This window comes from Oryctolagus cuniculus, chromosome 14, assembly GCF_051225735.1.
Source record: "Oryctolagus cuniculus isolate XC-2025 breed Fujian yellow rabbit chromosome 14, ASM5122573v1, whole genome shotgun sequence".
NCBI lineage: Eukaryota > Metazoa > Chordata > Mammalia > Lagomorpha > Leporidae > Oryctolagus > Oryctolagus cuniculus.
Window position 1 is genome coordinate 24,021,081 of NC_142880.1, and position 15,198 is coordinate 24,036,278.

Below are 15,198 nucleotides of genomic sequence, written 5' to 3' on the forward strand. Positions count from 1 at the left end.
TTTTCCCGCTAGTGATATTGCTGGATCATTTGGTAGATCTGTTTTTAGTTTTTGAGGAACTTCTACACCATTTTCCTCGATGGCAACAGTAATTTATATTCCCACTAACAACGTGCAAGAGTTCTGTTTTCTTCCATCCTGACTCACACTTGATATCTTTTATCTTTCTAATAGTGGGTACTTTAATTAAGTCTAGAAGTTACTGTGGTTTGGATATGCATTTCCCTGCTGATTAGTGATGTTGAATATTTTTGATGTACCCATTCCCCATTTGTATGCCTTCCTTTGAAAAATATCTGTTTAAGTCTTCTCATTTTAAAATTGTTCATCTGCTTTTTCTTTCTTTTGAGTTGTTGAGTTAATTACATATTCTGTTTTGAACCCTTTGTCAGATGTATAACATGGGACAATTTCTCTCATAAAGTCATTTGTCTCTTCTCTTTGTTGGAAGTTTGTTTTAGTGTGCAGAAGATTTGGGTTTGGTGTAATCACTCTTCTATACTTTTGATTTTGTTTTCTGTGCTGTTCATCTTTTATCCAAAAAAATCCTTTCCCAATCCAACATCTTGATTTCTCCCTTTTAATTCCAGAAGTGTTATAGTTTCAAGTTTTACATTTAAATAGTTAATGCACATTAATTTTATTTCGCACATTGTGAATGACAGGAATCTAGTTTTATTCTTCTACGGGTGGATCGCCAGTCTTACCGGAGTCATTTGTTGAAGACTGCCTTATCTGAATGTGTGTTCTTAGCTACATTGTAAAAGATTAGTTGACTTCATTCTCCATTGGTCTGTATGTTTGTTTTATGTCAATACCTCGCTGTTTTAATTACCATATGTTGTTAATGTATTTTAAAGTCTCCTGCTTTGTTATTTTTGCTCAAGATTGACTTGACTATTTGGGTCCTTTGTGGCTCCACATTAATTTACTAGCATTTTCTCTAGTTCTTTGAAAAATGTCATTGATGTTTTATAGGGATTGCATGGAATCTGTATTAAAATACCCATACTTTTTTTTTTTACAATATTGAGTCATCAAGTTCCTGTATACGAGATGTCTTTCAACTGTTTTGTGCTCTCTTCAGTTTACTATGTCAGTGTTCTATAATTTTCAGTGTAGAGTCCTTTCATCCCTTTGGTTAAATTTCTTCCTATGATTTTTAGTAGATACTTGGAATGGAACTGCTTCCTTAAATTCTTTTTTTCAGAGAATTCACTACTTTTTTTTATTTTATTTATTTATTTTTTTTTTTGACAGGCAGAGTGGACAGTGAGAGAGAGAGAGACAGAGAGAAAGGTCTTCCTTTGCCGTTGGTTCACCCTCCAATGGCCGCAGCGGCCGGCGCGCTGCGGCCAGTGCACCGCGCTGATCCGATGGCAGGAGCCAGGAGCCAGGTGCTTCCTCCTGGTCTCCCATGCGGGTGCAGGGCCCAAGCACTTGGGCCATCCTCCACTGCACTCCCTGGCCACAGCAGAGAGCTGGCCTGGAAGAGGGGCAACCGGGACAGAATCCGGCGCCCCAACCGGGACTAGAACCCGGTGTGCTGGCGCCGCTAGGCGGAGGATTAGCCTAGTGAGCCGCGGCGCTGGCCGAGAATTCACTACTAATGTATAACTACACAATTGATTTCTGTGGTTGGATCCTGCAACTTTTCAAATTCATTTATTAGTTCTAAATTTTTTGATGGACTCTGGCATTTTCTATATTACAAGACCATGATATCTGTAAACAGAAACAATTTAGCTTCCTCTTTTCCAATTTGTATGCCTTTCATTTCTTTTTATTGCCTAGGAGAATTGCTCTGACTAGAACTTCCAGTATTATGTTGAATAAAAGCAGTGTATGTGCACATTTTTTCTTGTTCTAGATATTACAGAGAAAGCTTCCAGCTTCTAGCTTCCCCTATTGCGTATAATTTTGGCAGGTGGCTTGTTAAACAGGGTTATTTTATTTTATATCTAACTTGTTCAGTGTCCCTCATAAGGGGATGGTTGGATTTTATTAAGTACCTTGCCAACATTCACTAAGATGCTCATATGATTTTAATTCTTCATTCCAATGATGTGGTAAATCATAGTTATTGATTTACATATGTTGAACTATTCTTGAATCCCTGTGACAAGCCCCAATATGATCATGATGAATAATCTTTTAAGTGTGTGGTTGCATTGTTTGCTAGTATTTTGGTTTCTTTTTGAAAAAAGATTTTTATTTATTTATTTGAGAGGTGGAGTTACAGACAGTGAGAGGGAGAGACAGAGAGAAAGGTCTTCCTTCCGTTGGTTTACTCCCGAAATGGCCACAACAGCCGGAGCTGCACTGATCCAAAGCCAGGAGCCAGGTAATTCTTCCTGGTCTCCCAAATGAGTGCAGGGGCCCATGTACTTGGGCCATCTTCTACTGCTCTCCAAGGCCACAGCAGAGAGCTGGACAGGAAGAGGAGCAACCGGGGCTAGAACCGGCGCCCATATGGGATGCTGGCGGCGCAGGCAGAGGATTAACCTACTGTGCCATGGCTCCGGCCTTACTAGTATTTTGTTGATGATTGTTACACCTATTTCGACACAAAATATTTGCTTGTAGCACTTTTTCATTGTGTCCTTTTATGATTTTTATAGCAAGGTAATTCTGGCCTGGTAAAATGAAATTGGAATAATGCCCATCGCTTTAATATTTTAGTAATTTTTTGAGAAAAATAGATGTTAGTTCACCTTTAAATGTTTAATAGAATGAAACAGTGAAGTCATTTGATCCTGGGTATTTCTTGGATGGGAAATTTTATTGGTGGTTCAATTTTGTTTCTCTTTAATGGTCTGTTTAACTATTGTATTTCTTCCTGATTCAATCTCAGCAAGGTAATTGTCCAGAAATGTATCCATTTTCTTCTAGATTATCAAATTTGTTACCACATAATTATTCATGATCATAATCTTTTTATTACCATGATGTCATTTGTAGTGTTTGTCTTCTCATCTCTGAATTTGTGTATTTGAGTGTTCTGTTTTTTCATAATTATCGCAACTAGTGGTTGATCAGTTTTGCTTATCTTTTCAAATACCCAGCTCCTCTTTCATTGATTTCTTACATAATTTTTGGTCTAGATTTCATTTGTGTATGCTGAAAGTTTTATTATTTCTTTTCCTTGCATTATTTTGCTCATGATTTTCTAATTTCTTTAGGTACAGCCATGGGTTGTTTACTTGAGCTCCATCTCCTTTTTATGTAATCATTGATTGCTATAAACTTCCCTTTTTTTTTTTTTTTTTTTTTTTTTTTTTACAATTCATATGGAGCAGTTTATTCTCCTCATTCCAAATTATAAATATTAATTTAGACTTTAAGAAAATAAACAGCATTATTATACATATGGATATATAATTAATTAGTACATTGATATATTAATATATATTAACATTATATTGACACAGCATTTTATGGGTTGTTAATGTCTTCATGAAATTTACACAACAATCATAAGAAACAGGCTTTTCCAGTAGTAGTTTGTGCAAGCTATTTCACCTCTTTGGCCCTCACATTGCTTGTTATCAAAAGAGGAAATTACAGTAATGATTGCTAAGCCCCTTTCTAGTCAAAAATCCACTACCAAATGAAGACTGTGGGAGTTAGGTAATGAAACCAGCCGGCATACTTTTTCTTGTTATTAAGTTCCAAGGTGGTATTATTTACCATGGTTTTTGGATTTTTTAAAAACATCTTTATTTATCTGTAAACTGCATACCATGAAGTTTACTAATAAAGAATGTAGACTATAATGTTTTTATTATATTCAGAGTGTATGTAATCATCACAATGTTGTAAGGTTAGAATATTTTATCCCTCCACAAAACCCAACACCCATACCTCAGTCATAGAAACCCACTAATCTACTTCTGGTATCTATAGTTTTGTCTACTCAAGACATTATATTGAAAATTGTCAATAATCTGAATAAATATCACAAAAATAATATTTTGTGACTAGTCACTTTCACTTAGTATGATTTCTTCAAAATCATCTCTGCTATAGGTTGTATGGATATTTTATTCCTTTTTGCTACAAATAAGAACTAATCGTATGGTATACCACATTATGTTTATTTCTACACTTGATAATCATGAATAATACTGCTATTAATATTGGAAAATGAGCTTTGGAGTGGATATATGTTTTAATTTTTCTTTGATATATAGTAGTAGAATTATATATTAAGACTAGCTTATCAATTTGACTATTTTCTGAAATAGCTGTGATAAAAATTATTTGTTTCTCCCTATGCTTGCCAACATTTAAACTTCCCTTTTAAGACTGATTATGCTGTGTCTCCAGGGTTTGCTATGTTGTGTTTCCACTTTTATTCATTTCAAGAAATTTTTAAAATTTCTTCTTAATTTTTTCCTGTTTTTTTTTCATGTATTCGTTGTTTAAATTCCATGTATTCATGTAGTTAACATGAATTTTTTATTTAGTAAGTTATTTCTGGTCTCTTTTCACTGTGATCAGAAAAGATGCATGATCAGATCTCAGTTTAAAAAAAAAATTGAGATTTGTTTGTGATCTATTCTGGAGAATATGGGATGTGCTGTTGAGAAGAGTTTCTTTTCTATAGCTTTTGGATTTCTGTTATGCCTTTTTGTCTTTCTTGATGATACCTGCATTTCTGAAAGAGGGATTTTAAAGCCAGTTATCATTGTATTGCCGTCTATCTCTCTCTTAGTTATTATTTGTTTTATGCATTTTGGAGCTCTACTATTGAATACTTAGTTACAACTGTTATTTCTCTAGATGAATGCATTTTTTATTAACATATACTGATCTTGCTTGTCTGGTTTACTGTTTGATTTAAAATCTATTTTATCTGATGTAAGTAGTCTGACTTCTGCTGTCCTTTGGGCTCTATTTGCATGAAATATAGCATCCTACCCATTAACTTTTAGTCTATTTCTGTCTGTGCCCTAAAAGGTGAACCGGATTGCTTATAAGCAGCAAATAGATAAGTCTTAATATTTTTTATTCCTTTGGTTAATTTGTATTTTTAATTGGAAATTGATCCATTTATATTTGAGGTATTTTTTTCCACCTCTGTGTATTTTTAGTAGCCTCTCTTTGAGCTCATTGATTCTTTATTCTGTTTGGCCTATTCTGCTATTGCTAATATCTATCATATTTTTAATTTCACTCAATATAGTTTCCAGTTGAAGGTTTATATTTGATCCTTTATAATTTCTCCCATTTCTCTATCAAGTCTCCTTGTTAGAGTATTAATATTTTCCTTATGTTCTCTTGAGATTCATTGACTTTCCTTAAAACAACTGCTTTAAATTCATCAAATGAGCATTTGACAGTGTCAAATACAAGGTGTTTGGTTTCTGACAACTTATTTTGTTTCCAAGATGAGGTAATTATTCCCTGTGAGTTCCTGACACTTGTCTGTATGAAATATCATCTGCAAGCCGAAAGATTTTTTTTTTCAGTCTTTGTAATCTGGCTTCATTTATGGCTGTTTTAGAAATTTCTCTGTCTATGGACACTTCTGACACTTCAGCACTAGGTGGCGCCCGAATTCGAGGTTAGCCAGAGTCTATGGCCTGCACAATGTCAGTGCCTCAGTGAGGCCCTGAACTCAGGTTTGCCCCAAATCTGAAGCTGAATTTGTTGTTGGTGTGCTGTCAGAATAAATGAGGGTGAGGTTCAGAAAGGTGTAGTTATCCCTACTAGTCTCCTTCTGGGAAGCCAAGGTGCCCAGCCTTGTGACATCAATGCCATAATGCTAGATCTCACCTGCCTAACAGCATGGGAGTAGGACCAAACTCCATGCTGGTCTGGTCTGGCTGCTGCTGAGATAAGACGATAGACTTGCAGCTTGAGGAACCTACGACTAGCCACACTGGGGCCCGCTGGAATGTTGCCTGATCAACCGGGGCTGCACAACTCCCCTTGGTACTGCGATAGGCAGGTCCAGAGGCTCTGTCCAACAGCACTGGCCTGAGGGCAAAGACCAATAGCAGACACTAATACTGAGATTCACCAGCCTGACATCTTGTGGTTCTTTGCTGTCTACACAAAGATTTAAAGAGGGATGATAAAGGCAGCTCCTTAGCCACCTATGGTGACACTAAGCTAGGCCACACCTTGATCTCATTGTCACAGACCCTATGCTGTACTGGGAGGACAAGCAAGGCCCCAGAGAGGCTGGTGGTGATGTACACTGAAACAAGTTAGTTCCGTGGGTCTCTGAATTCAGGATGATTGTTCAGGCTCCTTCTGTGGGCACTGGCTTGGCGATGCTGGATCTCACAGCTGTGCCCTTGTTCTGAGCGCAAAGGCGATGTTGTAAGATATTCTAGGAAGCTGGGGTCTTGCTCCATGTCTGTCAGAGGCTGTGGGTAAGGGGAGGCTGGCAGCAGTACTCCTTTAGCCTCCTGTTTAAGAAAGAGCCAAAGCTTCAGTGTGCAAGAGAAGACCTGGGGGCAGGGAGTGTAGGACTGTGTTGGGTGTGGCTTTTATTGTGGCTGATCTGGTACAGGATTTCAAGTGTAAGGTCTGGACCTCATTTTGTCTCCGTCTCCCAAGAGGGTGATGTCAAACACTGTGCTAATTGGAGCTGGGAGAGGAGTGATGCCTGTGATTATTTCCTTCTTGCTTTCTACACCACACCTTTTCTTATGGCAGTGTGTTCTCTCACTTGGTTAGTGTGGCTCTTACAAAGGTGACTCCATACAAGAAAAGGTGTTCCAGCTGTGGACTCTATGGGGAGATGATCAGGTGAGAATCTTAGCCACCATCTTGTCAGAAGGCTCTGCATAAAAATACATTTAAATGTCTGTAGCACCAGGAATTTCAGAGAATAAAAATCAGAATATTTCTGGTTTGGTATATCAAGTTTATGTGAAGCACCTTACTTATATTAGCTATAATTTCATATTTTAAAAAGATTTATCGATTGATTTGAAAGATAGAGAGAGAATCTTTTATCTTCTAGTGCACTCCCCAAATGACAACAATAGCGAGAGCTGGGTCAGTCTGAAGCCAGGATCCTGGAACTCCCTCCAGGACTCCCATATGGATGACAGGAGCTCAAGCACTTGGACCATCCTCTGCTGCTTTCCCAGGTACATTAGCAGGGAGCTGAATTGTAAGCAGAACAGCCAGGACTTCAACCAGCACTCCAATGAGATGCCAGTGCTTCTAGTAGTGGTCTAAACTGATGTGTCACAATGCTGGCATACGTAATTTTATGTTTACACCAGGAATAAAGGAAAAGAATTTTGACATGTAACATTTTACTACATTTCCCAAGGCCTTAACTTCCTATTTCAATACTGGTTTTTGCTTTAGTAATTGAAATGTGTGATACAATAATATGAAAATTTAGGGGTACATAACTAATTTCAGATACTCAACTTAGTTTAATAAATAAATATATTAAATTAATTTTACTGATACAGACTACTTCTTCAATACATTTTTCTCTTAGTAGGCATTAATAATTTCTAACTCCCTCTTTGTAGTCTTTTACCTAATTCTCAAACATCATCTTATTTTTCAATAGAGATTTCTGGTCTCATTTTGTTGTTCAAAAATAATTTCAATTATTTTCACTTTCTCTAAAAAGTGCGGAGGTTTATATCCATTGTGTTGTCATTTATGATCCAAGGCTTCTGTATATGCTTATTGCCTTCTGATTTTGCTCTAAAATTATAGACATTATTGATATTTAATCATTGAGTGACAATATTTGAAATCTGTGTTGAATAGCCAAAAATGTCACCTAATAATTTTTTTCTCTTTTTTCTGCTTTTATTTAATAAATATAAATTTGTAAAGTACAACTTTTGAATTATAGCAGCTTTACCTAATACATTTTATAATCCTTGCACCTGCAAGGAAATTAGTCAAAGCAAGAGGAGAAAACTGACACAAAGCAAACACAAAGTAGCCATTTCACAGTGAAGTATGAATTACCTAATGAAAATTTTTCCTGTTTAGACAACAGACAATTCCTACACCTAAAAAAAATCTTTTTCAATTTATTTGAAAGGCAGAGTTACAGAGAGAAAAAGATAAAGATAGAGAGAGGCAGAGAGGGAGAGAGAGCTTCCATCTGCTGGTTTACTCCCCAAATAGTCTCAGTGGCCAGAGCTGGGCTGATCTGAGGCCAGGAGCCAGGAGCTTCTTCTGGGTCTCACTCGTGGGTGCAGGGGCTCAAGCACTTGGGCCATCCTCTGTGTTTTCCCAAGCACATTAGTAGGGAGCTGGATCAGCAGTAGAGGAGCCGGGACTCAAACTTGTATCCATATGGAATTCCAGTGTCACAGTCAGTGGCTTTACATGCAATGCCACACAGCTGGCTCCAATTTCTACTTTTAATTCAAAAGGATAAGCAAAGAAATGCCATTGTGTTGTCAACTGAAACCATCTTTTTCTTTTTACAATCTTGATTAACAAAAACTAACAGCTGATCTTGTGACTAATTAGAATGTTTCATTCCACAGATAGATAGTGATTTGTGTTAAGTCCACAGAAGTTGTACCGCAATCTGGCTGACCCCAGTCAGTGTGAGCAGAGGCCCGGACTGAAGACTGCAGGCTGGAATGACCACAGTGACTCCAACCAGACCGTTATACCAGGAGTCTTAGTGCCTGGCGTAAGATCACTGGGTAGTAGGCTTGTTCTTGACTCTCCCGTGACCTCTGCTTTCTCCTTCTTTTAAAAGCACTCCTGCTAACTTGAGATTTGGACAAAGCACTTATGAGACCGAAAATACCTGCTTCTCTTCCCAAGACTGAGAGCCTCTCGAATAAAACTGTTTCCTTGCATCAACTCTTGTCTCTGGTGAAAGGGCTGTCCAACGGCAAGCAGCCTGGCCCTCAATTTAAAGGCATCAGTAGAGGTTACAGCGCATGTGAAATCAATTTTACGGCTTTCAGTGTGCAACCAAATCGACAAAAAAACAAGTACAGATAGAATCTTTAATGTACTAAATTCATTGTAAAAACGAGTCAGCTGGTGAGCCTATTCCAGACAGCCTGGTTCCGTGAAGCACTGGAGAGAAGTGTAACCTGTAAACGCTCAGTATGTATAAGCCTGGTAACACTGAGAAAAGAGAAGGCTTGGAGAAAAGGAGGAATGCTGTTTCTGAGACATAACAGTTAATGAATGTTTCTCAGAATTTTTTCCTTGAAACCAACAAATGACTTACAGATACTTTCTACTAAAGATACTTTTCAACTAAAGGATTTCTAATCTCCTTCCCGCTTTCCACTTTTTGAGAGAGCTTGGAGAGGATTCCTGTACAAACAAGAGCATTGCTTTGCATTTTAGTTCAGCGGTGCAGGCTTTGATGTGTTGCTTTGCTTTCACCTAATTAAGTATTTTTCTTACTCCCCCGAGTTATTTTCATCAGCATTAGTTCCAGAAAACATTGTAAAGGAGGAAGAATGAGCACAACTGAATTGGAATGACTGCCTGAGAGCAGGCACATGGCCAGGCTGGCAATGTTGGGGATACTATTCAGAAAGTGAGTATTGCCTCTGATTTTCATGTATTCCTCTGTAGGTTATCAGGCAAATGCTCCATTGTCCTCAGGGAGCCAAACATAAAACACAAGCTAAATTAGATGAGGTTTGAAAGTGTGACATATTACAAGTATGAGTTTTACGAAAAGACATATGATAGAAGTGCTGAGATTATATTGATGATTTGTGATTTTTCAGAGGAATGAGGTGTACCTTTCTCTATACACCTTGCCATTTAACCAAAGGAAAAAAAAAATTGTTCAACCATAACTTAATATCATCAAGTTAAGTAAAACAACCTAGCATGCATGCCACTATTCCTCAAATTAGAGAAAAAATAGGAATTTGAACACCTTTTTAGAAAAACCAGGTCACACTAAGTGTTCATGCTTTTGAGTTTACCATTATATAATTCTCTAAGACTATTTTGTTATATAAAATCACATTTTAAAAATTTTTTCGTGTCATACTTTGCTTGAAATGTCATTTAAATATTGAAATGGAATTTTTTCCTTATTTCTACCAACGAATGGATCCATTATTTTTATAGTAATAGGAACCTAAAATAACCTTCATAAAGTCAGGTTATCCTTCAAATTCTGGATGAGCAGATGAATGGATAAAGAAAATGTGCTGTATATACACAAAAGAATATCTTACAGCTATAAATGACTAAATTCTATCCTTTGCACCAAAATGGATGCAACTGGAGGACATGATGTTCAGTAAAATAAGCTAGACCCAGAAAGACAAATGCCACATGTTCTCTCTTATATGTGGGAGCTAAAATTTGAAAATAAACAAAGAGAAAAAAATAAAGAAATACCTATTTGTATTAGTATTGTACAAATAATGTTTTGTGAAACTCTGCTTTATAGCTTTGTCAAACCAGTAGTGAAGAATGTTACACTACTATAGTTTTAATTATCTGTGACTACCTTAACATTTACTGTATTTGGGTGAAATGATCATTTCTTCATTCAACTTTTGTTTATAGACATTGTCCATATTCCCACTACACTAGAGTCTTTTTGCTTTCTACTTGTTAAACATGCTATTTGGTGAAGTATGAAGCCTTTTTGAGGTGTGTAAATTTAAGACATTGCCTCAAAAACTACAAAAAGGCAGAAGGAAGGAGAGTATGAAGGAGAGAAGGTGGGGAGAGGGGGGTTATTATTAAAGTCTTAGAATTATATCTGCAAAGCATATAGAATTTGTTAAAAACTAACTAAAAATTAAAATAAAAAATCTCAGATTAGTGTTTTTTTCTCTCTGCACTGATTCACCCTTCCAAGTTTTTCAGTTTTACAATCACAGAATCTATAATTTTTCCACTTGTGAAGTCTCCTTGGTTTTAACTACCTTATATACACACACAATTTAGAGTCAAGTGGTTTTATAAAGGTGCTTAAGAAAAAGGAAAGATTACTATATCTCACTTATTATTTTACCATAACAACCTCTTTTAGTCTTCACTAATTATTTTGTTGTTTATTCATATATCCTTGAATAATAACCTAGTACTTCTGGATTTGTTTTATCTTGAGGCTTTATCAATTTATTTCCCACTTTCTTCTCTGTTCCCTATTCTTTCCCTACACAAACATTTTCCTTTCCCCTTACCCTCATATTCCTAATCTGCTTATATCAGAATTTAGCTTAGATAAGCAATGACTGTTTATATTTCTGCAAAAAGCAAATATATACTGCTACAACAAACAAGCCCAGTTATCTGAGTTTACTGCTGTAGACATTAGTATCTTGCTCATCTACCAGTCACTTGGAAAGTACTTGGAATATGTGGTGATTCAGGTAGGTTCCCAAGATCTTTTCTTTCTGACAAAACCAGGGCCTTGGAGGAATCCCTTGCTGGGTCAACTATCCAGGTAGCAGATATGAGAAGAGAGTCAAGAAGAAACATTTACACAGTAACTGTTTTACAATAACTCATTGCTAAGCTGAATGTATTACTAACCAGTTCCTGGCAAAAGGTCATACTTTCTGCTCTTTCTCTATACCTTCCATGCCCACTGCCATCCTAAAGTGCCAGCTACTTCAGAAGTAGAACACAATTTGAATGAGAGAAAAGAGAGTCTTCAGGGGCCAGCACTGTGGTGTAGTAGGCTAAGCTCTACGAAAGGTACTTTTGATGAGTGCCACATACTTCTTTCTACTTAGCCCATTGTGAATACTTGGTGAGTTTTCAAATAAACAGTGCATAAATACATGACCAGGTCATCACAGAAAGGGAGTTAATGTTGACATCTTTTGTATACAAAAATCATTTTTTTCCTTATTAATATCAAATGACTGTAGTCAAGAGGTTTAATCTAAACTTTAGCTGAATTCCTGCTTACCCATTTCCTAAGCCACAAATTGCCTCGTTCTTTATCTCTATTTATTTTCCAGAGCAGGGAGACCTGGTCAGGATCTGACCTCATCACCTGTGGACCTCAATGACCACTATGACCCATGAAGAAACAAAAGGAATGAGGTGCCATCAATATGGTGACAAGCCATGGCACTGACACCCAAGACCTGCAGTTCTTCTGTGATTTTGCCATATCAGCATCTCCCTTTCTTGTAACACCTTTATAAGCCCCCAAACACCCTTATACAGAACAGCAACAGTCCTTGGCACTTGGAAGTCTGTCATCCTCTCATGTGCCAACAGATAAAATAGTTTCTTCCCTTCATCCCAAAACCTGGTCCTGCCATTTTGATTGGCACCAGTGAGAGGATCAGAACTTTTTGTAACAGACATGGGGTTCACCCAGCATATTTTCTTTTCTTTTTATTTTTATTTTTATTTTTTTATTTTCTTTTTTTGACAGGCAGAGTGAACAGTGAGAGAGAGAGAGACAGAGAGAAAGGTCTTGCTTTGCCGTTGGTTCACCCTCCAATGGCCGCTGTGGCCAGTGCGCTGCAGCCAGCACATCGCGCTGATCTGAAGCCAAGAACCAGGTGTTTCTCCTGGTCTCCCATGCGGGTGCAGGGCCCAAGCACTTGGGCCATCCTCCACTGCACTCCCGGGCTATAGCAGAGAACTAGCCTGGAAGAGGGGCAACTGGGACAGAATCCAACGCCCCGACCGGGACTAGAACCTGGTGTGCTGCGGCCACAGGCAGAGGATTAGCCAATTGAGCCGCGGTGCCAGCCAACCCAGCATATTTTCATGCCCACATTGACCCTGTCCATAAGGCTCATGAACCAGATGCTCAAGAGGTTAAGGAAGTCACAGGAGAGCTTTCTCGACTTGAATATGAGTTGCATATATTGGCCTAACATTTTTGATTTGGTATTTTATTTTAAATATCTAAATATTTACTATCATGGTAAATGCATGTCTGAATATCTTGCTGACTAATTAATCTCCTGAAAGTTACTAGGCAGAATAATATTAAAATAAGAAAAAAAAAAAAAAGCAAGCAAACAACCTACTTTTTCTACCACTACAGGAACAAGACCCGGATTCTCAGTTCATAAGCAACTACTGTGAAAACAAATTTACTCTTAAAGCACAGTGTTTTCACTTAACACAGCATCCTTCTCCCAAGCCCATAATGTAAATTTGACAGCATTATAATGACACCCTGGGCATTTAAAGTATTTTGTAGGCAAAACACTATGAAATTGTAAATCTACAATAATGAGTATAATTTTTTACCTTAAAGAGGAGAAAATGCTACTTCTCTTTAAAGTGACTTCCTATTATATTCCTCTCAAATCATTTCCAATGCTCATAGAACACATTTGGAGAAAAATTCTTACCTTTGATAAGTTAAAATATACTAGAATGGCATATTTTAAAAAATGTTTATGGAGTAAGCTCTTTTTACTGTATGACTCAAATAAATTATGAATCAGAAGAGAGAATACTTATTCTGTATTAGATAGCTTTAGTATGCTATGCTCTACACAGGGCACCTGAGAGCATGGAGGGGAATTGGAACACTGAATAGTGTATTAGAAAAAAGAACACAGGTAAACAGCATCTTATGCAGTTTCTCTTGTTATTAAAATTTCCTTTAAAATTTTCTTAAATAGATTATTAAACCAGGCCCTGGCAATGCAATCCTGGCAGGATCAGAAGCACTCTGCACACCATCAAACATTATGGTAGGAATATGAATTGCAAAGTGTATTATTAATCTTATTCTTAGGATACTGTGCATTTTATGCAATAAATGAGAACATAATTTCCCTAGTGCATTCTGCAGAGATGTAGTTCTTCAAGATGCTTAAAGAAGTGCATGATTCTGTGGTCCATTATGTTTGGAAATCATATAATTTCTTTGGATATTAAACATATATTCAATTGTAAAAGCTTCAATAAACTTTGAAACAAGGACATATGTAAAACTTTAAGTTAGTTCAATTCATGTCCTTTCATCTGTAATTTGTCCTAGAGACTTCTTTATCTGTCTCATATTCAACACTACCCAGCATAATTAGGGTCTCATAGAATTTGTTATCAAAAGAAACTAAAATAAGGGGAATATTAATGTAGCTAAGGTTCAAACAAGAATTTTATGCCTGGCAGAATATCTGATAAAAATCCCCAAGACCTTAATGGTATAAAATGTGCAGTATGAATGCATACCTTTTGCTGACAATAGGAATGATCAGAGACCGAAAAATCACCAATGTTTATGAGATCTTACAGAAATCTTGGCCAATTCTTTTATTGATGTTGCTTAATTTTGTCTTAAAAGGTGGTTAGCAATCAACAGTTGAGTTCTTTAGCTGTGTTTATTTGAGGTATATGCTTCTAATTTCAGCTGTTTTGCTATATCATATCATATACTTGACTGATTTTATGGAACTTATGGAATTGGCGGCATAGCATTTATGTACTACTATGTTTGATATAGCTATGTCCTCTAATTTTTAAATTAATATAAAAAACAATATAAATATGCTTAAAAGTACAGTTACTTTCTTAAAATCACTGCATATCCTGTATGATTTTCAACACATATGGTATATGTAAATCATGTGTAGCAATTTTTTTATAAACACAACTAGTAGAATTCTAGAAAATTTGTTTTTAACACAACTTAGTATATTTGCCATTTTTTAATATCACCATAGGCTTACACTTTTTTTTTACAGAATCAGTTGTAAACAATTGACTGCAATTAATGTTTTATTTTATGAAATTTAAGTTATAATTATTTGGTTGGTGGGATTCTGATACTCTGACAGCTGCATTATTACCGGTAGTATTTCAGACATCTTTGAAATTATCCTTGCTTTCTGAAAGTAATGAGATAGCACGGGGTTATCCTGACACTTTTTTTTTGTTTTGACCCAAAGTTTATTTTACTGTCCTTAGTGAAGACAATATTAGAAGGTTCAAATTTGAGTGCTGAGATTCATTGAAAATAGCCGTAAGTACATCTGGAAATCAAAGTAACTCTGGAAGTTTGAGAAACTCGTGCCTGAGAAGAGATTTATTTTGGTGATGAAGTTATATTTATTGTTCTAATTTTAAATTTATAGAGGTATGATGATCTCCTGCTATAAACTTTATTCAATGGATTTCTAATTTTTTGATCACCAGGTTAAGTCTTTCCTGTCATTAAAGATTTTTAAAGTCAAATTTACTATATCTTACTATTTTTAATATTTACTTTTCAAAATACCAAGAAATACACATTAAGTAGTGGCTAATTTA